The sequence below is a fragment of the Melospiza melodia genome, chromosome 2, assembly GCF_035770615.1.
Source record: "Melospiza melodia melodia isolate bMelMel2 chromosome 2, bMelMel2.pri, whole genome shotgun sequence".
NCBI classification, from domain to species: Eukaryota; Metazoa; Chordata; class Aves; order Passeriformes; family Passerellidae; genus Melospiza; species Melospiza melodia.
The window spans coordinates 27892529-27920459 of NC_086195.1; positions in this window are offsets into that span (position 1 = coordinate 27892529).

A 27931-nucleotide genomic window follows, 5' to 3' on the forward strand; every position below is an offset into this window, starting at 1 on the left:
GATCTGTCTGAGGAAATCTGCTGCAGAAAGCAGATTTCATAGGAGAGAGTCACACTCAGACAGACATATTTCTCTGAACTGGAGAGCATCTGGCATACCATCAAGCTACACTTACATTACTAATGAGCAAAACGAAAATTTTAAGTGGCCCATATGTGCCTTTTGGAAGGACCAGGAATGTGACAACTGAAGACAAGTCACAAGATATTTAACTACTGCAGAACCAAAGCTGTCCAGACAGATGCTCAAACTGTAGCTAGAACCAGAGGAAAACAGAAATACTTCAAGCACAGAGACTCTTCAAATCAAAATTATGAGCATGATGGAGAACTTGGCCTGTTAATGTAAAGGCAGAAAAATAATGAATGCATTGCAGACTACAGCACTTAAAGGAGAGGAAGAAGGATGAGTAACTGAGATTTTTGTCATTATATTATGCCTATGCTTTAAATTTTGCTCATCTCTAAGACCAAATGTAACTCTGCTTATCCACTACCACATAATTTTGCCTATGTTACAAATATTGGACAGTTTCATTTCATTAACTAAGTCTGGATTGTGGTTTAACCCCAGCTGACAACTAGGCCTCACACAGCCGCTTGCTCACTTGTCTTCAGTAGGATGTCCAGAGAATGGGAAAAATAAATGTTAAAAAAGTAAAGGATTGAGAGAAAGAGTTTAGGAAGTAAAGCAAAAGCCCTACATGCAATGAAAGCAAGCCAAGGAATTTGCTCACCATTTCCATAGGCAGGCAGTTGTTCAGGCATCTCCAGGAAAGCTGGGCTCCATCAGGAGGATGGATCAGATAACTTAGGAAAACAAGCAGCAGTGTCCCACCTTCCTCTTTCTTCTCCCAGCTTTATACTTAGAGCATGATGCCATATGGTGTGTGACATCCCGAGGTCAGCTATCCTGGCTCTGTCCCCTCACAGATCCTTGTGCTCCCCAGCCCAGCTGCTGATGGGGAGGTGAGAGAAACAGAAAAGGTCTTGACGCTGTGCAAGTGCTTCTCAGTAATCATGAAAATTTCCTACTGTTATAAGCACAGATCCAAAACACAGAACCACAGGAAAAAAATGAACTGCATCCCAGCCAAAATCTACACAGACTGCAGTCCTCTGAGTCTTTTACATAGCAGAACTTATGCTTATGCTACTTTTTAGAAATGGAGAGATGGCACAGCATTTGGGCAGCTCTAGAGTTCTTAGAAATTCTGCATCTCTCTCAGATCCTTAGGAACAAATACCTCTGGATTTCTTTTCTCATTTTTTACAAAAAGCTTAACACGCTTCTATTTTTTCTGGTGTCTTTCACAATTACCTCCACTGCCTTGTAAAAAATAGCCACAAAACCAGGTGGACTGTGAATTAAGAAGAGTCTGGCTCAAGTAAAGTCAGTGTACCACATGAGGTAAGAAGAAAGCTTGATATCAATAATAATAAAAAAAAAACCACACTCCAATTAAAATAATTTGTAACTAGATGTTGCCATGCTAAACACAGGGAAAACAATTGAAAAACGGTGCAGGTAATGTGTTCCAGGATATTACCAAAGGAGTGAAAGAATATTTCCTCAATGCTTACATTATTTTAAATACAACACATTTCTTAAAATTTTGAGTGGAAAGAATCTCTGTCTGTAGCCCGTATTTGTATTTAAGCTGTATTTAGGAGAATAACTCAAAGCTGGCTCTTAATTTGAAGATATCCCACCCTTGCTTTTGTTGATTTGTGTTCATTTTGCCATGGGTTAATAACAGCTAAATAAATATAATCATAAAAATTCCCTGTCTAATACTTAATTTTGAGCTTGTCTCATTGAGTTTCCATCTATTAGTTCTTGTTGTGTATTTCTCTGCTAATTTAGAAGCACTTTTGTATTCATTTGTTCTTCCCATGAAACATTTATATACAAATCAAGTAATTTCTCCATCTGTTCTAGCATAAAGAACAACTTGATCCGCAAGTATCTCATTATACGGCTTTTTCTCTTCCTCTTTGGTAAGTGCTTTCTTCACTCTGCAATTTTTAATATCCTTTTAAAAGTATGAAATGAAAACATTTCCAGGTTCTTACTTGTACTCACACATAAAATTATGTTACTGCATACTCACACATAAAATTATGTTACTGCTTCCATACATTCTTTCCCTGCTCCAAAGCACATGCCACCTTTCTTGTCATTGTAGGGACTGTCACACTGATCCAATGCCCCCTCTAATCTCTTTTTCAGAGTCACTACTTTTCTTTCCCCCTATTTTTTAATGTTGGTCTATGTTTCTAGACACATTATTTGATTTCTTGTCATATTAAAATGCATTTCATTTAAATGAACTCTGTTGTTTAGTATTCTTGATCTCTCTGAAGAACTGCTTCTACAGTCTGGCAGAGCACATCTCCAATACACTTGCAAATGTTAGGAGCAGGAATTGAACATTGACTGCTGAATATGTTAAATAGTGAATTCAGAAGAGTATCTTCCTTCACTAACTTCTCACAAAATTGTATTTTTCAAAACCTTTCAATTATTTTTTATGTAATATTTCCTTCATTGAAAATAGAAAGGACCTTTCCTGCTCCCATGGCAAGACTGGAGGAGACCATTTTAGCTGTGTCTCTTTACTTTCCTTTGTGGTGTTATATGCACTGTTCTTACTGGGGACAATCCAGACATTTTCCTCTAAGGAAATCTCTCCTCTTGTGCCAAAAGTGGGATATGGGTGAAGCTCAGTGTCAGTCCTCTTCTCCCATGCAGCAGCATGGGCTTGTGGCATCTCATCGGGTGTCCAAGGTCCACCTGCTTCCAAGTGTAATGACAGGGCTTCACAGTCCCTCTCAGTTCTTTCTTTGTGGTCTAAGCCAGATTCCTAGAAACTGTCCTTACTTTACCTAGTTTGTGTAGCTGAAGAGGAAAGAACTGGGGGTGTATGACAAGACCATATGGCCATCCTGGTCATCAAAGGCAGAACCATGCTCTGCCTTTCTGAGAGTGTATACATCCTCCCAGGGCAGACCCGCACCAGCACTAGCACGGATCATTGTGGACTGCCATGAAACCACCACCCACAGAGCTCTACTACAAAAGAAAACATCTACACACACTGTGCCCAAGGCCTGCTGCATCCAACAGCCAAAATTGCTGCCTAATCACAGCTGAACAGCTGTGAAAATAAACCTGATCAGTTGCAACTTCATCTGTTGAGAAAGTAATCTTAAACCAGGCTCAGGTCTGTCTTCCACTGGGATCTTCCAATAACATCAAGTACAAACATGTTGAAAGGTTCTCCCTAATTTTCAGAGCCAAATCTTAGTGATCCCATCCAGCCTGTCACCAGCATATGACAAACACCAGGAACGGGATGGATGCCTTTCCTGCCAGCAGCCTCCTGCTCCCAGGTCATTCTCAGAGGGCTGTTAGTGCCAGTGAAAATTAATGGAGTTACAGCCATGCCTAATCCATCAATCTTGGATATCATTAGCTGTACCTAGGAATCCTCCACCTGAGCTACAAGAAAAAACCAAACTCATGTAAATGTACACAGCTGCTTTTTAATAGATGGATATACCCATGAGAGGGAGATTCTAGCAAGCTCCCAGAATAGCCCTATCTCTGGATTTGGGAAACATGCTCAGTCCCCAGTTTTTTAAGCACTCGCTTTATTAACTGTCAGCTATCCAATTGGTCTTGTACAACAAGAGGTTAAACACCATGTTAATGGTATAGCTACACATGTGTTTAATGGGATACATATACACAATGGTATATACATATACACACATGTTTAATGGTATAGCCACACAAACACATTTCTGGCATCAAGGCTGGATCAAGAAGTTCCTCTGCTGCTTGGTCCAGCTTTTGCTTCAGCATTTCTTCACTATATCTGTGCCACTCTCTGAGGTGCTGTGCTCTTGGTGAGACTGCTGAAGTTACCAAAGTAAAAAACAATCCAGAAAACTTCCTACATTGCAGTCTCTTCCTCTCCAGGAAGGAAAAATGTGTCTGGAGGTCAGACAGAATACAAGAACTGTGAATTTGTAAAAGCTTTTCTGAGTATTAAAAAAGAAGAGAGCAGAAAGTACTTGAACTGACTTTGCCATCCTCACCAAGAGCTCACACTTGTGACTGCTCATAGGGAAACGTGTGTCAACAGAAGAAACCCTTCACCCACCTTTGTTAAAGAACTCAGAAGCCCTGCCAGAAACAGCAAAAAAAGACATCATGCATTCAAACTGTAACAAAGCTGCAAGTTAACGTTCAAGGCAATTAGTTTGAGACTTAGCTTAAGGTTTTCTCAGCAAAAAGGTAGACAATTGTAGTTACAGGATGGCAGCATAACTGAATTATTAGGGCAACAGTCTGGACGAGAGGAGAGCTCCCGAGCTGTTCCTGCAAACACCATTGGCTCTGCTGACACAAGGCAACCAGGAAGAACAGACATTGAAACCACTGAGTGTGGTGTGGCTTGGCTTCACCACACTAGAACTTGAAAAGTCTCTTTCAGAAGACAAACAGCTGTAACCCAAGAAAAAGTAGGGAAAGTGAATGGAATTAACAATCCTTGAATTCAGAATAAATCTGCAGGTAGTTTTCATTCTGTTTACAGCAAGACAAGGATAAAGTTGTTGCCAACTCTTTTCATTTCATGCAGTCTCATAATTCCCTGCTTCATTCATCAAGTAAGGTCAAATATTTGTGACCCCACTGCTCTGCAACTTGCTGGAAATTTGTGTAATATTAATCCCAAATTAATTCATAACTGATTTATCCTCATAACAACACTGCCCTTTTAAAAAAATGTCACTTTTCCCACATTGCACCAAGTATTCTAGGAAATGTCTTGTTGCAGTCATGATTTTGCTAGATAAAAAAGTCAACCTGTTTAATTGTTCATTTGAAAAGAAAATGCATTTCCACATAACTTTTCCAATAGTCTGTTGTCTCCTGCTGTAATTAGAGTTCAGCTTTTTGGGCTTGGATGACTAGCACTGCACACAGTGCTTCAGACATTATTTCACAGTTGCCCTAGAGAAGAAGTAAATTCTAAATATTAATTTAGACGTATGCATTTAATTATCACTTTTATTATGTACAACACCAAACTTAAAACTTATCAAGGTCATTCTTACAGCTCATACCTCCCTATTTTGGCACAAATCTGGTAAAATTATGACTTGATAATATTTTCCCTCATGCTATGTTCTGTGGCAATATGATCTGAATTGAAGACAAATGAAAATATTTTTCTCTACACATTGTTATGCCAGGATTAAATAATTCATATAGCATATCTTAAATAGTATAATCAACAAAGATATAATATGTTTTTTAGTCTCAATAATATTTTCTAAACATCCTATCCAACATTATCTGTAGGCTATAAAGATTTTTCTATTTTCCAGAAACTGAAATCTATGCTAAAAACCATAGTGGTTGTGGAATGTACCCTTTAGCAATCTTTAAAGTGTACTTAATTTTATCTCTAAACTTAACCATTACTTTTCAAAATTTTTACTAGGCTCTCCAATTTCTGATGATTTTTTTTTCTTCATTAAAGTGATAAAATGAGTCAACTGTTTCTATTCTAAATTTTTTAAGTAGCCCCAGCATGGTACTACCTGTTATGCAAAGCTTAGGTGCCAGAGCGTGTTTATTTATCTGTTTTGTTTCTTGACTGTTATGAATGAAACCTGCACCTGTCATCTGAGCAAAATCTCATAGCCTCCTCAGTGGAACAGGGCTTTGATATGAGGAGTACGGTGGAGGTGTGTGTTTGTTGATTTTTCTTATGTTTTGTTGTGGAGTTGTTTTTTACAGTAAGAGCTCATATGGCACAGTATGGCTTTATATGGCACATGGATGTGTATCTTCAGCTCAAGTAGTAACTTGTGAAAAAGCAGGTCCCAGCTCAAAAAAGAAGAAAAGTGCTATTCTGATTTGTGTCACTATGAACCTAGAATGACTACGGAAGAAGTACATGGATATAAAAAAAACCAGCTACTTGTTTAGAGGGACATTCATTCCATTCCTGTGTGACTCAATGGTCACCGTTTGAAATTTAAGATGCTGAATCTCAAGGCTGCCATTTTAAGATTGTCAGAGCAACTTTTGTCCACAAACTAATATTTTACAAGTATTAGTTGTCAAAATACGTGTGTGTAAAGATTATTACCCCATCACCATGTACAGGTTTTTCTCCCTCAAACAGAGGAAATGGAGGCAGCCTACACACAAGATGTGTAGGAAGAGTCTCGGAGTCTTGTCTACCGTAGAACCACCTCTTGAGAATAACAGCCATCATATTGCATATAGCTAAACAAAATTATAGCATAAGCTACTTTCTTAACTTCAAAGTCTCAGCAATTGTCTGAAGGACAGTTGGGCCACTTAAATTGCTTCTAGGAACAGATATCTTTAGTCACCTAAATCAGGAAAAGATAAATAAAAAGGTATGTTCTTACAAGCTGTTCTGTGAGGATATATTTGCATTCGTCTTGCCTACAGCTCTGAGTGCATTCACTTATACAATATAGTTGAGTACGACTTGGCAGTTAAAAAAAACCTCATAAAAAATTAATATCACAATTTAAAAAATTTTTTGTTGTTGTTGCTTCTCCCATCTTCTTGAACCAGTTCTAGCCTGCTGAAAAGGCAACAAGGATGGTCTTTCATGGTGATCTACCTAAACAAGACACTAAAATTCAGCTCTGTAACCATTCTAAATAAGGTTTGGGTTTTGTTTTTTAGTTAGTTTGGTTTTTTTTAACCACAGCATCAAAATGAATGTAGAATAGCAAGGACTTGTTTCTTCATGCCTAATGTTATTTACTAACTTTGTCGCATTTCAATATGTACATACTTTGCATGAAACAGAGGTCCAGACAACAGGAGTGGACTTATGCACAGGCTTTCTTTCCTATGTATGAGATGGCTCTGTTTAGAGTACCTGAACTACAAAAGTCAATTTATACTCCTGTCTTGCTTTGCAGATGGCTTGAGGCTTTAGGGCCCAATTTTGGTGGCCGTCCAGACATGCAACTCTCTCACAAGTTAAAGCAAAGTTTGATATTAGAATTGAGATAAAATGTTGGACTTCTGCCTAGCTTATTACACTTCAAAGAGTAACACTTCAGCTAAGGGAGCAGAGAAAATATTCCTACTTCAAACAAAAATGACAGTAGTAATCTTCTGTTTAGTGGACTAGAACTTTCACATCATTACAAGAAAATTTGAGCTACTGTTAATAAGAACTAAATGGCACCATTGTATACCCAAATATCTTAAGTTTCTAACATACTTAGAGAATGTTGTCAGCAGTAGGCAAACACAAATACAATATTGCTTTCAAAAAATAAGTGTAGTTGCCATACTGTGTACATCTGTACATAGGTATGTGTACATATTTGTATTTGAAAGAAAGCTTTATAAAAGACACATTAAAAAGTTACACCCCTTCCCTACTTGTAAGCAGGACAAAGATTGTTTAAACTGCACCCTGTGCCATCAATTGTGGATGAAGAGCAGGAATGCTGCTGACAGCAGTTGCTATTCTTTGGATTCACCAGATACATGCCTTGCATTCCTGTGGCAGCTGACACCACAATTAGTCCTTGTATGGCTAAAAGGGGGTGGGGAAGGAGGGAATTCTTCTGGAGAATACTTGGTTTCCATGGACAAGCCTAGTTTTTTCTATGGAAGTACTGTCAGCAGTCAGAATCATGAAGCCTTTATACTCTAATGCCATTCATATATATCCTGTGCCTTTTAGTAAAGATTTCTGAGAGGGGAAAACTTAATGATCTTCAGCCTTGTTTTCTGAAACTTCCTGCCAGTAAAAATGGGGGGAAGAGTGGGGGAACAAGTTTTCTCGTACATGAATGAAATGTCTACTGAAATTTGGGAAAGTTTTGCCTAGTAAGATTTTTGGCTTTCTTTTTACACTTTCCTTCTCTGTAAATTATTTTTGGCTAAGGATAGTGGAGAAAACTTGAGAGTTTATTAAATGCTTGATTTTTATACAAAGGTCTACATGGCAGAAGAATTTTGTAAATAAACAACTGGTGTAAGAAAAGTAAAAGAGCTTGACATGTTTTTACTCAAAAAAAATCCAGTCCAGTGGTCACAACAGTTTCATAATCTTCAATATCCATAAACAATTAAGGGTTCTGCCTGGTCTCCAGTGCAGTTTTGAAAATATGCCCATAACCAAAGTGTTTTATAGACTTTAAATAAGGATTTAAACACACACATATACATGTAGACAAATCTCAATCTAGTGACTATTAACCTAACTTCACATATTTCTATTGCATCATGATGAATGGACAATTTGTGCTTAGAGGTCAACATCTTTTCCATTCATTGGACTTTGACCAGAAATAGGTGATGCAGAGCTGCCAAGACTGATGTTTCCTCTGCAGACTACAGAATTTTTGCCCTTTTCAGAAGCCAAAAGGGAAGGCAGTGAAATCTATTGGTTTCCCTCCAGGTCAAAACTCAAAATACATTGGGACTTTAATGATTTGTGTGCATTATGGAACAGCTTTGTCACAGAAATGTTTTAAACAAAAGTCATGTTCTACTTCCCTGACTTAACACATAACTTGCTTATCCAAACCCAGATTTTGCAGGGGCTTTCATATGGCATTCCAAACAAATATTTCACTACTTTTCCTCTTACACCTATATTTCTTGTGCTATCTTATTCAAGACTGATATGTGCTATGACAACAGTCAGAGGGTACCTTTCTGTCCAAGAAAAGAAACCATTTCAGTAGAATCCTTATCTTTCTTCACAAACTCAGACCCTGATATCTATAACTTTGTGAATAATTACACACAGTTATTAAATAATTTGATCCTCTGTTTTTTATGTTTCATGTTTTAAAGGCTGGAGGATAAACTAGGACAAAACCAACATGTATTTTCCTTTCTTCTCATTTATATCCTTCCTACTGACCATGAAATGAAAGAGAATAATGTCTGAATATAACATGTAGGTTTTATTACTTCTCATGTGAATTCTTATTTGATATATGATATTTATATCCCAGGCTCTCCTTAAGAGAGTATGCTTATCTGTACACCACTCAAATACAGAAATACTCAGTAAAAACTAGATTTTGCACACTTTCCCTCCCCCCTTCAATATTTATATACAAAGCAAGTTTTACTATAGAATCAGTATGACCAAATGGCAGAGCTGCAGGTTACATGTGACCAATTTAGCATCAGGTTGGAGTTGCACTGCACTGTCAGAGTGCTCCACCACTGACTGTTTTCGTTCAGGGATAATCTTCCACTTCTACCTGAGCATCTCAAAGTGTTGCACAGGGATAAAGTCAGTCAGTGCTCTCTTCCTCTTTCATTTAAACTTGCTGTTCATTGAAAAAAGGTTCAAAGAGCTGTCTAAGTATGATGAAAAGGGTTTTCAGAAACACTGTACACAGCTGTAGAACTTTCAGAGCAATGACCTTCTCAGCAAACCTGTGGCCGACCTAGATTCCTCCACATTCCCCGGCTCCAGCAGCGACTCAGCCTGTATAAGCAGTTTCCACAGACAGGACAGCAGAATTGGTGTGAATGTTACCTGAGGAAGAAAGCACTCTGTGGCTGAGGCCCTGGATCAACCCCGGGCAGGCTGATGCCGGGGGATCAGAGCTCACTAGAGGGAGCGCACACTCCGCTGCCTCTGGGCACCAGCACCGCCACCAAGGAGCCCGTCTTGCATTTTCAAGTGTCCTCAACTGCTGAAAGCAAAATGAAAATAATAAATAATCCTAATGAATAGAGATAAAAATCACCATTTCAATGTCCTTGGGAGGGTTTACCTTCAAAGAAATTTGGGTTTAGAACTAAACCTGATTGTTCTGATGGGAAAAATACAATGCTTATAAAAAGATGAACTTGTTAATGAATAAATCCCATCTTGCTTTCCAGACACACAAAGGAAGTTTTTCCAACCTTTTCTATTTTCAACATTTGCACTGGGATAATAAAATAATCTCATTACCATATGATCTGAGGAAAAAAAGAGAAACAAGGGAATTTTGACAGACTGTAAAATGAAGATTTGATTTTCCCCTGTCTTTCAACAGTGTGTTTTCCTAATCCTATATTGCTTAGCATTTCTGGTGTAAACAATTGCATCGCCAAATGATTCAATACCTTTGCCAGTTTCTGCAGAGCAGCAGCAGCTCTTCTGGAAACAACAGCTGCAAGTTCAGGCTAAAGTCATGAAAGAGAAGATTGTGCTATGGAACAGCCATTTTCTGCTGTTCGTTGTATCCATCTTTCCAAAACAAACCAGTGATGGGTTTTCAGGTGTTTTTTTGCAGAGATATGGGCAAATATGTTGTTGATTTGTTTAAAACTCAAAGAGCTAGTGCATTCAGGTCAATATCCTTCCAGCTATGAACTTTGCATAATTACCACACAAGTCACCTCAGCTTTATGGTGATGGTCATTTTCTGTGGTGTAATACAGATCTTTGAAAGGTGAGATGCACAACAATTCTTTTAGAATGCATATTTGCACATCCACTCTCTCCATTTTCTTCATCAGTCTCCAGATGCTCTGGATAGATCCTTTGCTTTCCCTGTCTGCACCTGAAACAAATATTGCATATTCCAGTCTCTGCTTCTGGTTTCCTCCTACCCTCTTCTCTTCACCTCTTCACACTCTCCCTCTATTTTTTTCTTTATAAATAGTTTTGCAAGAAAACTGCAAATGTTCTTCTAGGCCATTCTGCAATTACAATCAATTCCAATCCCCCCTGGTGAAATTACTCTTGATTCTCCCCTCGCTCTGCATTCTTCACAGGCTGTTTGCTTCTGTTACCTATTTCACTGGCACTGGTCTTCAGGCACTCCTGCATGAAGGAACTTCCCTCCTAATCCTTATGTCATATGTATCCCACTCTTAATTCAAAGCAGTCTGAAGAGAGGTCTCCTCAGGAGAAAGGCCAGTCACACTTAGACAACCTTGCAAGCAGATACACAGAAAGAATTACTGACCATTTCAGAAATGTCAGGAGGTTAATAGCAATCAGCTCTATTTATGGCAGCATGTAAGAAAACAACACGTATTTTGAATCTGTGTTGCTGGGAAAGAAGGGAGAGAAGAAGAAAAGACTGCATAGGAATAAAATTTATCTTTGTCCTAAAGGGCCATAGAGAAATACCAAGGCGGTCACTGCAGCCTGCAAATCCTAGTAACTTGGCAGTGTAAAACGAATGTTGCCAAAGAGACAACCTTTATAAGAAACTACTGTAGCCCTCTCTAGTGGAGTGCATCATTCCAGCCCTGTCAGATTGCTGTAGGTCCTGGTCCTGAGCTGAACATATTGAGGGTTTATTTCTCTAATAAAGGGACTAAGTCCCTTTTCCTCATCTGGATTAAAGTGATCTTTCAGCAGCTGCCAGAAAATCCTCACTTCTTGGTGGTAACTGGGAATCTTTCCCCTCTGCTGCTCATGAGACATTTTTCCAAACAAATGTGGATAACCAATTTTCAAAAATACCAAATAAAGCCTAGTCAGTACAAAAAAGAAAGGAAATGTTTTTCAATACGGATGACAGTTTATCTATGTGCATTTTCTCACTCTTTTTTTACACTGGGTCTTTGACATTTTAAAATTGTCTTTAGTGCCAAACCTTCATTCTAAACAGATCAATCCAACTGAGCGTGAGGTAAGAATCAATATGGCTTGAGAAGAATTAAACTTATGTCTCTCTTCAGTCTTTGAAGGCTCTTAAAATACCAAATATTTTTTCCATCAGCTACATCACAGTCAACCTATTAAGTAGCTGGAAGATGCTTCTCAATTTGTTAAGCATTGCTCTGAATTAGCGAAAGATTAATATTTGAAAGGATCCTGACAAGCTACCCACACAGATATGACACAGGTATTTGGGAGACATCTTTATTCAAGGAATTTTCATTCTTCCACTTCTAGTGTTACACACTCTGAGACCTGGCATATGAGGGACATCTTTGTGGCAAAGATCTCACTTCAACTATTACTGCATGGAAAAAAAAAAGATGTTAATCATGACAGAAGCAAATCTTTATAGAGTGAAGCAGAATTCCTCAACTTGCCATGAAATTCTTTAGCACTCATGCAATTCCTGCCAGTTTTGGCAGAAATATTTGTTTCAACCACATCAGCTACTGAGTTGGCTATGTTGTTTGCTGAGACATTTTCCTGGTGATTTCCTTTCAAAATATGACAGTTTGCTACAAGCCAAGAAGAGAACATGGGAAGTAGGCATGATTTTGGGACAGAATTGGGTAAGAAAGCCTAAGATGACATCACACAATTTAGTTTTCATGAAAAGATGGTCTAAATAGCTATATGGTAGTATTTAAGACTACATTTGAGGAAAGATAATATAGTAGGAAACCAGTTTGTCTGTTAGAGCCAAATTTTGAATCAAAGTTATTTTGAATCAGTAACTGAATGGGAGAAGACAAAAGAGTAAGTGAAGGTTTTTATTTAAAAAAAATAACCAGTGACAAGCCACAATTAGGCCACCACATTCCAATTCACACAGAATTCCTTTCCCAGCAATGGAATAATTTAATACTCCTACCCTCTGCATGGAGTTTTAGGCACATCAGGACTATCCAGCCTCATCTCTAAATGTTGTTCCAGGGTTCTCCCTTTATCCAAGAAGAGGTATCTTTGCAAGCAACATTTAACTGCACGAAACCTTTGAAACAGCTGTAGTTCAGTCAAAGTGAAAATCCACAAGGCATTTGAAAGGCAAGACCCACACAGTCTTGTGCTGAACCGCCTCCTCACCTGAGGATGGATATTGACCTTCCCTTTCCAGCATGATAATAAATCTGTGATAAACACCACAAGCACCACCTTGGCTGAGCGGAAAGATGGCTCATGTTGTGAGGGAGAGGAGAAACACCTTAGGAAGTTATTTTACTCTCAGTCTGTTAGTAAAAGGTCTAGATAATCTACCAGATGAGCACTCTTTGAGTGACTGACATGCCTTTAATTATAGCTCTCATAATTGGAGCTACTGCTTTAATAAAAGGGCAAATGCTTGATCTGGTTTGCTTGAAAAAATGAGAGTCCCATTAAAATTTAATCTCTAATAGCAGGCTTTATTTTGAGAAGGACATTTTTTTCAGAGTGATTTTATGCAGTGCTGATATGTTTTAGTAAGGGAATGGCTCTTTCCATGGTTAATGGGTGATGTGATGAGTGTAGAAAAGGTATCACTTCTGGTACCTTCTAAATCTGGATACGGGCAGCTGTACATTGCTGTCTGGCTCAGCCTCTTTTGCATTCAAGATGGTTATTCTGGTAGTGTTTGGACTGTTTTTGCAGTGTGCATTCTTGGCTAGGGGTTTTGTTAAATTCAGAACAAGCTAGCACATTCAAGTCACTTCCACAAAATTTTTCTGAGTCAGAGAGAGACACTGCTTTCACATCCAACCAACTCAAGAAGTTTCCAATCTCATTCTACAATTTCTGCCTCTCTGCTGGAGCTTCTTTTGCCAAAGACATCAACATTATATTAATAGAAGCAGCAAGGAAAATACCTTGTCTCAGAGAAGCATTCTGGGCTAGCTAAATGCATATAGGAAGGAGGGGGATGTAGAGTTGGTCAAGAAGTTTGTCAGAAATAGGCTTCTTCAAAGCAACTCTCATAGCCAAGGGACCATATGCCCATGAATATTTTTTCACTGAAGGTATACATACCAGATTTCCACTCCTAAAGTAAAAACTGATTAAGTCAGTAACAGAGGAAAAGTGAAAAGGAACTGTAAATTGTGGAAAAATAACTGAAAGCATTAAAGATTATTGTAATATAATTTTTTGTTGATCTGGCCACATCCCTTTCTCTCTTCAGAATACATCATTCACAGAGTCTATTTAGGAATAATGTCAAAGATCTGAAGTCTGTCTTTCCCTCTGGTCAAACAGTCACTCTGTGTGTCTATATCCACCTGTTTCTTCAGCAAAGCAGATTAGCCCCGTTCTGAAGTAAAGCACCATAAGGCTGAAGATCATTCAACTTCAGTGATCCACCTGGGGATTTTCACCTGCCTCAGCCACGGGCAAGAGATAACTCCTGGTTACACATCGACCTGAACTACCCCACCAGCCACAATCATTACTGATCACTGCAATACAGACAGTTTAGAACTACAGGGAAGACAGAAAAACTCTTCTCAAAGTGCAAGTATATCTCATTGAATCCAATTACACATTTAATAGAATTTATGTTCACAAAATGAAGCTCTTGAGAGACTTTTATGGCAAACAGGAATCTGAAAAAAGACAAAACCCCTGAAAGAACAACGAACAACTGAACAGAAACTAAAAAAAAAAAAAAAAAAAAAAAAAGTTGAAACAATGTTAGTCAAAAACTGTGAATTTTTCTCCTTGAAAATTCAGTTTAACATACTTTTGTTCCAATTAAAAATTTCTATGTGCTTGACCAGAAAATGTAAGACATTTAAATAATTTTTCATTTACCTGTCAGATTTCAATAGGAAACTGGAGACTTTCATGACAAATTGTGATGCAAACTCAACATTTTTTAGGCAAATAAATGGATAAAGGACTCTTCCGTGTAATGCATAAAAATACAGGAAAAGTCTATTTTCTCATATCTATCAGTATAGACTTATGTACTGAAAGCCCAAGAACAGCCTAAACTAATCCATGCCTAAGCTAATCTGAATGTGTTCCGGCCTACCCGATGCCAAAAATTCTGCTTTACAAGCACCTGTGCTGAGTCCAGTAGCAATTAACAGAGCAGCTTGCAAGAGCATACTTGACATAGACCTCCTCACATTAAACAGCCTTCCACATCTGGTCACTGCACTTACACTGATCTGTTGTCAGTGCAATCTGTGGTCATAGATTTCCTCTGTGAATCTGGGCAAACTGCTGAGGGTTTTCTGTATGTTCATTTGCCATTTGTGTAATGGGAGCAAGAATTTTTTTTGCTTAGTGCATGTGTCCTGGGACCGTACAAGTTAAAGAATGAAGTGTTCATGTAACTCCAGCAGAAAACAAAGAAAAAGCAAATCTGGGATTGATCACAGATCTGTAAATGGCAAGCTTAATATTCAGGCAAGGGCTGGAAGCCATGAGCCGTGCACCACATTTTCCAATTTGTGTTTTTCTGAGACAAGGGAAATGAATTTCATGGTTGACAGGAGCTTACCCAGACAGTGTAGGCTCCTCAGCCATGGCCCATTGTGATCCTTAGTAAAAGTGATAATCGTGACACAATTGTGAGAGCAGTCACACACCAGGTCACATCAATACTTAGATACTAGAAAAGGAATTTTAGGAATATTTTTCAGTAGTAAATACCCTACTCACATGCAGAGCTTTCCCAGGAACATTTTCTGTATTATTTGTTTGGTGACTTTGATAATCACTTTGGAGAATCACAAAAACAGATGACAAATACTGCCCCAGTAGAAGTATGTATAGTGAAGGTATATAAAGCAGATAATTTGGTCCCAACCAGGCTGGCCATTTCCAGTGGTCCAGGTTTTACACTGTCAGTCTCTTCACCCTGGATCTCTATGACTGATCCTTTTCTCACTTCCATGCACTGTCTCCTGGTTTTCTTCACCTCTGCTAATGCTGCTTAACTTACCTGTCCTACAAACACTCATGCATTTACCCTTCTTCATGCCTCCCTCCTCAGCTGTCCCTTGCTGCAGTGACTTTTTCTTTATTAATCACCAGAAAAGCAGTCCATAAGGACATCAATCATGTGTGCAGCTATAGGGTTTTTTCCATAAAATATAAAGACTAATTTGACAGGCACACATTTTCATCAATTGTCTTAGTAAATCACTGCCATCCCACTTCTCTCCTTTGTTGCTTAGCTTTGGCATTTAACTTTGTCAGCTCCACTTGCAGCCATGTCTGTTTAGGCTGTGAGCTCTTCAGAAATAAGAGACTTGTTTTTCTGGGCAGCCAGACACTTACTAAGTGTAAGGCTCTCTAAAATAATGAAGATTTTTCTCAAGTCTCCCTTGATACATTGGTGAATTCAAAGTAGTTCCAAATAGACAGGTGGACATTGGTTCTCAGCAAGAAGGTCAAGGAGTGAAAAGGCCTTAAATAGTACCTATTTTGATGCATTTGAGAACAGTCAGCATGAAATTGGTTCCATTTTCTTTTAAAGGATTAAAAAAAAAGCACCTAACAGCAGCCAAACTCAGCTCTCACAAAAGTCAAAAGCTTTATTAAACTGCACAAATGTCGAGTCCTTTCCAAACTTTTCTCCCACACCTGATTTTTATTCAATCCATATATATATCTTAATGACTACGCTTCACCTAGCATTACTAATAAAAAGAAAATAAAGCCATAGAAGAAATGAATATTTTTCACCTAATTTTTATTATATTTATTAGCCATGCAGTCCAGTAAGCATTGCAGTATTTTCCAGTGCAAAATAAACAAAGAATGTAAACATAAATGAAACATTAAAACATAAAATAAATTTAAAAAGCAAAAATTTATATTTTAACTTCTGAAATCAGAATACCAACTCTACATGTATAGGCAATGGCATTGCAGTAGTGATGCATTAGCTAATTAAAGTCACCTTGCTCTTTGTTGTGCAGCCCCTCTCTCTGTCATTTCAAGGACGGTGTAGATGTGTACCAGAAGGTGATCACATGTCCAAACACACTCAGTGCAAGCAAACAAATGGATGTGAACTCAGTGCCTTCACATGTTGTGGAGCCAGCAGGAAAACTAGGTCTTAGCCCCAAACATTCTCTGTGTTTGATGAAATCACAGTTGTATTTGCAGAGCAGGCAGATATTGCACTAATGATGTGCAGAAAGTACCCAAGGGGAGGGGAGGCAACATCAGCATGGACTGCTGGGTACTACCTCCCTGCTCCCTTCTTTCCATTGTCACTTTTGTGCTCAGGTTGCTCTAACTTTTGAAGTGAAGCATCATTTGAGGTGCAGAGTTCTTCAGATTCATTACTGTGTTCTGAGCAGCAGGTAAATAAGTGGGCCCTCCCAAGAGAAGCTGTTATACCTCCCAATACAGGTAATTTTTACCAGGCCAATACACTGCTTACACAGCACTACTGCATATTGAAGTGTGGAGACACAAGGGAAAAGGGTGAGAGACCTTTGCCTTGCAAAGTTTAAAACAAGGTGGTAGAGGTGGGAGGAGAAAATTAATTCCAGGTGGCACTGGCATCCCATAGTCAAATGGGTCTTGTCAAATTGAAAAGGTATGCCTTTCCAGGAGCATCAGAAATTACAGGCCACTTTAAAAGATCCCTCAAGCCAGGTACCTAAATGTTTTTGAAAATGTGAAGTCTTAGCAGAAGAAGGCTCAAAAGAAGGCAGGCAGGGTGCAGGTAACCTGGCAATTGACAGGTAGGTAGAAAACACAGGGCAGGGGAAGACATTTTTCCTACCATAAAATCCCCTGAAAACCAATAGCACAACATTTCCTCAAATGTCAGCTCTGCAGGACAGGGTTGTTTTTGCTTTCCAGCAAGTGTTGATGCAGCATTTAAAAAGGTAGTTGATGATTTTTTTCCCCTTTCCTTAGCATAAGCTTTCAGGCAGCTGTGATCTAACACTGTTTTGTGCCTCCTGTGAAGAGGCAGACATCAGCCTTTGACAGTACCTGCTGGGAGAACATGACATACTCTCCAGTAATCTTTTCTAACAGGGAGAAAATGACCTTTTGTGTGAAAGGCTTTCCCAGACTTATGCCTCAGTTTACCCAGCAAGACAAATCCGATATTCAGAAGTCTAAAAACAGTTCAAACTAAGAAATAACACCAGCTTAGATCCTTACTCACTCAGCAAGAGTCACAGCAGGAAGGCTGCAGAAGCTTTTGGTGAAGGCTTAGTGAGATATTTCAACTGTAACCTGTTACATTCCTTAGGGCAAGTAAGTGTGATAATGCAAAGCCACAGGGCCCAGCACTCTTGTCAGCTTGCAACATAAACTTAAACTTTCCAACTCTTTTTAAGACATGAGTGAAGATATTCTGTCAAGAATTAACTGCAGTTTCAAGACTGGGTTTGATAGGAAAGAATTCACCATAAAACACCTGCCCCAGCCTCACCCAAAACCAGATGAAAATTAGACTGACCTTTCTGCTGCTTCGCCAGCTCATTGTTATTGCAAAGAGGCATCTATCAAGAACTGGGATTTTACAAAAAGCAGAAATACTCAAGCAAGGCATATGATCAAGCTGCAATACATAACCATCAAATTTTTCGAAGACATTTGTTTTTCTGGGGAAGCAAGTATTCAGGCAGGAGGAGGTTGCCCATTGACTCCCCCAGTGACTGAATGGCACAGTAATGCTGTGCCCTCTGACAGAGCTGGCAGGATTTGCTAAGCAGCAGGATTTGCTAATGCAGGTCCAGGTGCTGCTAGCCCTGCAGGTAAGCTGCTCCCTGCCCCTTCCACTCACTCCCTATCCCTTGCTTCCACTCTTTCCCTTACCCCCTACTGGCTGCCCTTCATGCTCTGCTCCTCCTTCCTCTGCTAGCCAATATGGCCTGTTATTTCTCTCATCCATTCATTCCCTTGCTTTTTTCTTTCAGAAATATCCATTAAAACTAACTATTGTATTTCAGGTCTGCTCAATGCTTAATTTAAAATATCTCTCTCTTCTTCTAAATTAGATGTCCAAAATCCTTCTCAGTCTCTGGACTCCCTTGTCCTCAGCATGGCCCACAGTCTCCAGGCTTACAGAGGGCATTGCTTTTAAATATGTTTTTTTACATGATTTCTAACTAGCCAAAAGTGAGGCATCCTGCCTTGACCCACAGCTCTAGTGGGTCCATAGGCCCCAGGGCACAGTAATAGGCTCATCATTAGAGCTCATCTTTTCACTCCTTTCATCCTGGCCTTCCTAATATTTAATTTCAACTCAAACAGGTCAGACTTCCTTTTTTAGAATATCATTATTTTTCACTGCAACAGAGTATTTTTAACTTTCAAAAGCATCTCTGGGCAGTCAGAAGAACCATAGACTATAACACTGTGTGAAAATGATACTGGCTGTGGAGTACAGCACTTCACAGCCTACAGCCACATGTGGCTGTGCATGGGAAGAAAAATGGGAACAAAGGGACAATGGCCTTGAACATGCAATTGGAAGAAGTTTATTGGGGCATAGAATTAAAATACAGTTCAGTTTTTGCTTTTCTTTATCTCTTTATTATAATGTCCCTTAATTGCTTCACTTCCGGAAAGACTTATGACAGACTGGTGTCCCAGGGAAACATGGCAGTGAAGGGAGGCAAAGGCTTTGCTAGCCAAAACCAGAAGGCTTTCTTTCAGATCCCCAAAAGCAGCTCCTGCTTTGCTGGGGAAGTAGACAAGAAAAGTTTTGTAACTGTCCTTACTAGTGAAGTAGAAATCAAAAGCAAATGAAAAAGAAATAAAAAGAGAGTTTATTTTAGGAATTGTTAACTTCTAATTTATATAGAGGTGATAAGGCATTTTAAGGGAGGCTGAGAATTATTAAGCTGTATATGTAGTCACCATTGATTAAAAACTACTAACCTCTTCTCTTTTTTCCTGTTTCTCCCAAATCAGGAACCTACAAACACTTCATCTTCCTCTGAATCTTTGGGATCCTTCAGGTGTGGCATTCAAAACTCCTCACACTAGGCTCTGATGGAGAGATTTCACACACATTGTACATACAGGCTTCCAGATTTGGGCAGTATCAGAACTGAGTACAGATTAATTTTATCCATTGATAACACTTTAAACTATTGCTGTTTCTAATGCTCCCAAATGCTAAGGGAATGTAAATCTGGAATCTTAAATTATTGCCCTATATGTGGAGACTGAGCTTTGCAGTCTGGTTCTGGGGTACACTTTCATAGTCAGCAATGGACTTTGACAGAATTAGAAAATGGAAGTTTAATAACCTGCTAGCCCAAAATAAAAATAATTTAAACATTAACAATGTATTTTTTTTTAAAAAAATCTAACTCTCCCATTTTTTTTACAAAACCACATTTTTCCACATTTATACATAGTTAGCCACAAAAGGCTTGTGCCAAATCCTTTGTCCCAAATGATGGGGGATGCTGATAGGCCAAACCACGAGATCTTCACTGTCTCCTCTCCACAAGAGGTCTGCTTTTTTAAAGTGTTACTGTTCCTACCTCATGCTACTTTTTACCATTCCATCACCAAAACTGAACTGAGAAAAACTCAGTGCATTCCTCAGCCACCCAGGTGCTAAGTCCGTCTCCTTCTCTGCCACCAGGCCTTTGACACTGACATGCCAAGCTCTGTTGACAGACCCTGGTGGTGGTACATCAGCCTCTGGCAGAGGAGGGTGCCACACACCTGCAGACACCCATCTTTCCCACTACTGCAGATGCTTTGGCTGCACACAGCTCCCCTTGGCTCTAAGCAAAGATCCAAATGCTCCCCGGTTTTGCCAGCTGGCTGTCAGACCCCTGCACATTATCTTCAGGGTTTTCATTACTTGTATGCCCTAAGTGTACAATCTATTCCCAGTGTGATCACCCAGTGGCAAATATCCTGCCTTGGGAGTTCCTTTCCTGCTGAACTCATGCTAAAAATGCCAGAAAACACAAGGTGTTCCCTTAAATTTGGACTCCTGCTCTTGACCTTAGAACGACTGAATTTCACTGAGTCTATATCAAAGGGAAGTGAAGCAACTTGAGATGACGAGTAAAAAAAAAAAAAAAGAGAGAAGAGAAATATATGCCTTTTTGCCTTTTTCACATTTCCCTAATCCAGTTGCAACCCTTAACAAATTTACTTTCATAATGCTTACTGTGTAGTTGAAGGGTAAAGGATACAGTTAGTTTTGATGTTTTTATGTATGTACCATTTGTGCTAAAACGCTAGGCAGTTGGGATTTTGTTGTTTCTCACAAATACCAGTCTCCCAATTCTTTTTAGTGACAAAATTTCCATTTGTTTGATCATTTGTATTTTAATATTAAAAAACTGTATAAACTCAACATGAATTTACTTGTTTTACACCTTTCTGTTCTTAACACAGTGGATTTGTCTCCTTGTTTCAACCACACTCAGACTTTTTATTTCACTGTGAGATCGTATATCACAGCTGAAGGAGTAATTTTAAACTGACATTTGCCTTTTGTAATCCTGTGTGGAATTGCCTAGATAGCTAAACTTTGTTCAGCCTGTAACTGAAACAGGAAGATGCAGATGTCAACAAACGGGTGGCTCAGTCTCAGATGGCTCCATACAGCATTGCATCAGGAGCAGGTGGGCTCCAAAGTAGCAAAAGGACCAGCATCGTGGCTTAAGCTGTCATATTGCAATACCCTGGCTCTGCTAACAGGACTTTAATAACAACACATTATTTGCCTAAAGCACAACTTTTCATTGACACTTACTAAATTTCAAATAATCCCTTGTCTGTATACCTAAGGTTTGATATTTAAAACTGATGAGATCTTCAAAGACCAGGTGACAAAGCCATGCTGACATGAATTGTCTCTGAGCCTTACCAACATTAAGGCACTCTGAGAACTCACTTTCTAAGTGTCTCAGATTTGGTGTCTGGAAAAGGTGGAATCTGGGGCCTCTATCACAGAGTGCCTTAGTTACACGTCTCTGAAAGAGGAGTGGCTGCACACGTGGCATGGGACTGCTGCTTCAGGAAAAGGCACGAAGGGACCACTCAGGCATTTGCCTGGACAGCCGTACTGCAGAGAGAGTGCCTGCTTTCTTAATCTTAATAAAAGTCAACCAAATGGTGCAAACAGTGGAGAAGTTATTTGTACTCGGGGTGTCTACACTAGGTCTGCAGAATGAAAGGACTTTGAGGTATCATCTATTAACACACTGACAGCTTTTAAGGTGAGGTGGAAAGTTCAGCCTCCACAGAGGACAATTGTCCTTTGTTACCAGAGAGCGCAGAAGGAAAATTTATTACTCTCGGCCAAAAATTTAAGCTGAACTGGAGTCATGCCACCAGAAAGATTGTTTGCACAGTTCTGCTTTGACAGTTACTGTCTTGATACTTGGGTGAGAGACTAATAATATGACATGGTGTACAGGAGCCCTCTCCAATTTATCCACTTGACTTCTCACATATTTTCTTCCCATCTGAAATCTTGTAACATTCCTAATCAAAGGTCACAGGAGGCACTGATATGGGTAAACTTTATATATGGAAAGGCAAGGTTATCACATCTGATAAATCTGGGCTCTCTCTAACATTTCAGAATCTCTCAGAAGAGAGAAGCTGAACTTGGGGTAATTCCCATTTTTAAGCAAATTCTTATAGCTACATGCATTCATACTCCTATATTTTTATATATGTATATTTACATACACTGTACATATTTGTATAAATTTCTGCATATATATTTACACACACCATATATACATATATGCACATTTTAATTCAGTAGATTCTAGGAAGACTACAGCTATTCCCCAGTTAATTTATTCAAGTAACTCAAAAACCAGTCTTGGGAAGGAAAAGAATAAAATTAATGCTTCCCATTTTCAATCCAAAGGAATAAAATACCTTCATCTTACATTGCAAAAGTGAATAATTCATTTTCAAGACAAAAACCTTTTCAAGTGTGTTTTGAAATGTTCGTGGGAAAGACATCATATTTCATTCTGCCCTAGCTTTTGCTGTCTTGCTCAATATGACAAAACTCACCAGCAAAAGAACAGGAATAAACTGTTGTCTCCTGGAGGATAAATTCTCTCACATAGTTGCTGTGAGCCATCTGCCATGCATTTTTAAGCATCTTGCCCCTAACATCAGTACTAAGTAGCTGCAGGGAGCACTCAGCATCCCAGGCAGTTACCAACCAATTGGACAGATTGCTGGAAAACACCACTCTAAGAGCACCGTGCTGGGGTGAATCCAGTAGGAATGGCTATGCATTTGGACAAAAAGGGTCATCAAGTGGGGTGGCTTTTACAGTGGTGCCTACTATGGCCTCCAATTACATTTGAAGGGAACAAAAGGACAATGGCCTTGAACATGCAAGTGAATATGTTACATTTACTACCTGAGGATTTTAAAATAATTTTAGCTTTAAGGGGAGTATTTAGCTGATGGATAAAATAAGGCATACAAAAGGTGAAAAAATCCCTCCAGCTGGCCTGTTTGACTCTGATGTGCAGAAAGGGAATAAGATACGTGGGACTATTTTCTTCACACCCATGTATTGCATGATTCAGTATATAACCTGCTTCAGCCCCCACTGCTCTATTCCTTGGAAAGAGCCACATGATGTCCCAAAAAGCTGGGGATGTTCTTAATGGCATTACCACTGTAACAAAATTGGACTGGTACTAAATGATCACAGCTACTTACACCTCTTCCAGTTGGTGAAACAAAACTCTCTCAAGATGAAACACATAAATAATGGGAAAAATAAGCCTTTTCAGATCAAAATTCTGACAATACCATGTCAACAAGAAAAATACAAGAAAGTTTAAGAATATGTAGTAATCTTTTGAGTCTTTGTATCTTTTCTGCTTGTCCCATCACACTTTATCATGGACAGTCACTGTACTGCAGCCCTGCTCATTTAAACTTTTCTGTTTTGTTTTTTTTTTTTTTTTTGTATTTGATGCAGAGAAGCCAATGTGGGTTTTTCTGTGCAACACTATTTCAGCCTGTGTCCTCTGTAGCTTTCCTGCTGTCTCTTTTCCTCTCACATTTATTACGCTACCTTCCCTTCCACCCCTTACTTTTGGGCTTGTTCTTGTTTGAATTACAAAGAAATGATAAATTCTATTGAGTGTTATTACAAAAATGTTTCTTCTTGTATTCTGAGGTATTGACCCCATTGTAGCTGAAGGCTCTTTTCAGATCTAAATGGTGCATTTCTTCCAATTTGACCTGCTGTCTCACATGTGTCCTTTAGTAACATGATTTTAGAGAAGAAAAGACATAAAGTTCCACTGTGGGATGTAGAAAAGACCAAAACCTTATAAAGTGAGTCTTTCTATTGCCTTTGACTATGTGTGATTTTGGGGATGCTTCTTCTTTCACAGGAACACTGAGTGATACAGAGGGTCTCACATTATGTGAAAGCACATTTCTCAGTAACCAATATGAATTTGACCCCTCTTCCTCAAAGCAAAAGACAAAATTCCAGCTGATATTGGCCACAATACCAGCAGAATAACGTTTTGACACTTACACATAGAGAAGTTTGTATAGAGACAGGAAATACACAATCATATTGAGAAGCACATAAAGCATGTTATGAAGGTCTGGCACAGTAATAACTGAGCTGCTGAGTTCATTTGTGCCCTGTCAAAGAAAAATACCATTTCATAAATACATGCAAAGGTTCATGCAGGGGGACATTTGATCCTGGGAAGCTAACTCAGACACAATGTGCTCATTTCCTTCTTTTCCACATTTGGCCCTGTTTCCTGTAAAAAGAAAAAAGAGGATTTTACTTAGAGGGACAGCCTGCCCATGCTAGAATCTATGTCACTAATAAATCAATTGCTTTGTGGGTATAAGTGAGCTTACACGCTCCTCTGGCTCTAGAACCTGCATTCTAGGGCAGCTGCCACTGCTTCAGGAGGCAGTTAATACAACTTTTTCTATTTAAAATTTACTTGTTTACTCTTTAAAAATCCCATGCTCAAAAATGTTGAATAATGTAATTTCAGTGTATCTCCAGTTCAATTTTATTGAAATCAAAATCTGTATCCTCCTTACAATATCAAAAACCCCACAATTTAAATACTGAATAAGCATAATTCTTAAAATAGTCTGAAAGCCCAGCAGAGTTATGAGTTATTAGTTATTAGAATAATCACTTATTAACCTGACCACATAGCAGCTGAATTCTGGATGGCCTGGGGAATAATGCCTTTTCAGCACCACAGAAATCAAATTATCCAAGCTTTCTGCAAACACTAGTTTTGCCCCCAGATGACTATGACCTCATTGACTCTTTGCTGTTCCATCCTAAAGCATTGGTACAGCCATGCTGAAAAACCTACTTTCTTGGGCTTGAAATAAGAGAACTGGTCAATGCACAACAAGCTTAGCAGTTCCCTCCCCTTTGACAATGAAGAAGGCTTATTAGCTGGGGGCTAAAAGACTAAGAACCATGAAAAAATGTACTGCTTTCAGTCAAGTTCACAATACCTGACTGCCTGGAAATGGGAATCTGTGGGTGAAAAAGCACTCTGAAGTTTCTTTTTTGCTGCTATTTGTTGTTGCTGCTGGGAGATGACAGAGGTGGTAATATGGTTAGGGGAAAGCTGTTTTCAGGCAGCAGAACTTTGACTCAAGCAAGACACAAATCATGACACCAATATTGGCCTATATTCAATAACTGGTGTGAAATTTGCAGTTCAGATTACTGTTTCTTCCTATGTACAAATTCACTGGTGTGGTGAGTGAGGAAAAGAAGCAAAAGAAAGGGAGAGAAGATGAAGAAACAAAAGGCTTAACTTTATCACAGGCTTACTCTTGCTGTAGCAAACAGCAAAATCTCCATATTTCCATTACCTGTGGCTACCTTTCAAAGCAAAATTCACCATGGCATTTCCTGTGTTCAAAGGTCACCACTGGCTGAGTTACACAGTCAAGTTACAGCAAGCCAGATTTTGTTAGCTCTTCTTAAGATGGGTAAAATAAGTGCTTTGGGGTGAAAAAGATGAAGATTTAAGCATAAATATATTTCTAGGTCCTGAACAAGATGAGATTAACTGTATATGTGTGTGAGAAAGAAAACCTCTCTCCACCCCTGGTTACTTCCTGATCTGCTGAATATTCATTCAAATACTGTAAATACTTACACCCTTTGTTTAGGATGCAGAGATTGTAATTCAAAACCTCATTAAGAAGCCAGTAGACATTTCCATTGCAAGGAACAAGTAATGACATCAACAAAATCTGATAACTTGTCAAAGAAAAAGTGTACAATGCAAGAACAGGGGCCTTCTTTGCTTCTCTATGACAGAGCAGGAGTCATTATGTGCTCCCTTTTCTTTGACACACACACCTTTGTACTCTTGAAGGGAAAGGGCAACCTGGGGCAGAAGGCAACACCTGGAGAAACAAACCAGATAAGAGAGACAAGACATGGTAGCATGAGCATATTGGTGTGAATGTACATGCATTCTAAACAGCCAGTAGCGAGCCCTGAATTTGAAGGAACACACACTCAATAGCTGCTGTCAAACAGAGCTGCGCTGCAAAAAGATGGTGGCAATCAGAGTCTCTTGGAACAGTTAATGTGAGAGGTGGAAATGCAACATAAAAAGGAAAATAATATGGGGCAACCAAAAACTCAGGTGTTCTGGCAATGCCCACTACAGTGATATGACTTCCAACATAAATTACTTTGTATTGAAAGGGAAAAGTAGAAAAAAAAAAAAAGAAAAAAAAAAAAAAGAGTTTAAGCTTTTATACATGCAAGTTTTGCATGTGTCTTCTGTTTACATGTGTCTATACATATAAATATGAGTGTAAGCATTAAATGCATGCATTAACATATGAATACCTCAAATAACATAAAACTGAGGTAGACAAAAACTCTCTTCCAAAAGCAAAAGCACAAGCTTTGTACAGCCTGCGGACTGGAATCCAGAGGGCAAAAAAGGAGATAGAGAATGAGGAAACCAGTATGCTGTGCATAACACTTGTGTGATACCAGGCCTATGTGTCTGTGTGATGTGTGACTCATATGCACGTGTAAAACAGCTCGGACAAAATCTCTGTACGTGGTGGTTGGGGCAGACAGAGGAGCTGAGCCAGCAACAGCCTCATTGTGTTGTAGGCTGAGCCAATTCAACAGTATTCCCAGAGTGGCAAAGGCTCTCAAATCTTTGTAACTCTTTGATAGATAATTGCTTCACTGAATTCACTGCGGTAGGCAAACAGCAGAGTTTCTTGCGCTGTTTTTGTTTCTGATGTTCTCCAATAAATTTATTGAACTTCTTCTGAGTGAGATAAAAACTCCTTTTGAAATGCATTTCAAAAAAATTTGGTTAATTTCTCTTCTATTTCAGGATCATAAATAACTCTGATGCTCAGAGAAGGCTGCAACCTTCAAGACAGTACAGCCAGCAAGGAGATGACTTCCACGACTATCCATCTTCTGGATACGCAAACCTTGATGCTGAAGCATGCAATTTCCTCTCATTCTTCCATTTAATTTAATGCCTCTGATAATATTTTCACAGAATAGTCTAAACTAGTTACAGGAAAATGAGATGTTCACTTTTTTATTTCTAATAAGGTTTGTCTTGATTTGAACCATGAAGATAAAAGAAGTTCCTTGAAGCAGAACTGTTTTCTAAATCTGCTCATCAGTAAATATGCCTGATTCACCATAACCAAGGTCTCTGTTTATTAGTTCATCAGCTAGGTTATGAAGCCACTGCTTGCAAAACCTGTAGGAGTCCCATTGGCAAGGTAGAATCCTATTAATACAACTGATGCAGCTGGGGAAAACCAGGAAAACTTGGAGCCTTATATTCTTCTATTAACAATGCTTTCATTCATCAGAAACTAATTAGAAATGTATAATTCCTCCAGAACTTGTATCTAGCTTACTACAGCTTTACCTGTCTAAGCCAAAACAGAAGTACGAAGATGATAAGGTGTGGTGATCTTTCTCAGAAGTGTCAGAGAGTTTTCAGAGCTGTTCTAACCAAAACTTATTGCTGAAAAGATGCTCTAGAAGTCATAATTCAAGTGGGCCTCCCCAACAGGGGACCAAAGGCTAAGATAAATAATTGGAGAAATTAAACATCCTCACAAAGCAGAGGAAAGAGGCAGAAGAATGACAACCAGTTAAAGCATGGCCAGACATCTATACATTGCTGATAAAAAAATTCTGTCTTTGCCTCACCCAGATTCAAAAACTCAGATGAGATAAATACTAGAAGCCAAAGCAGTGCCCAT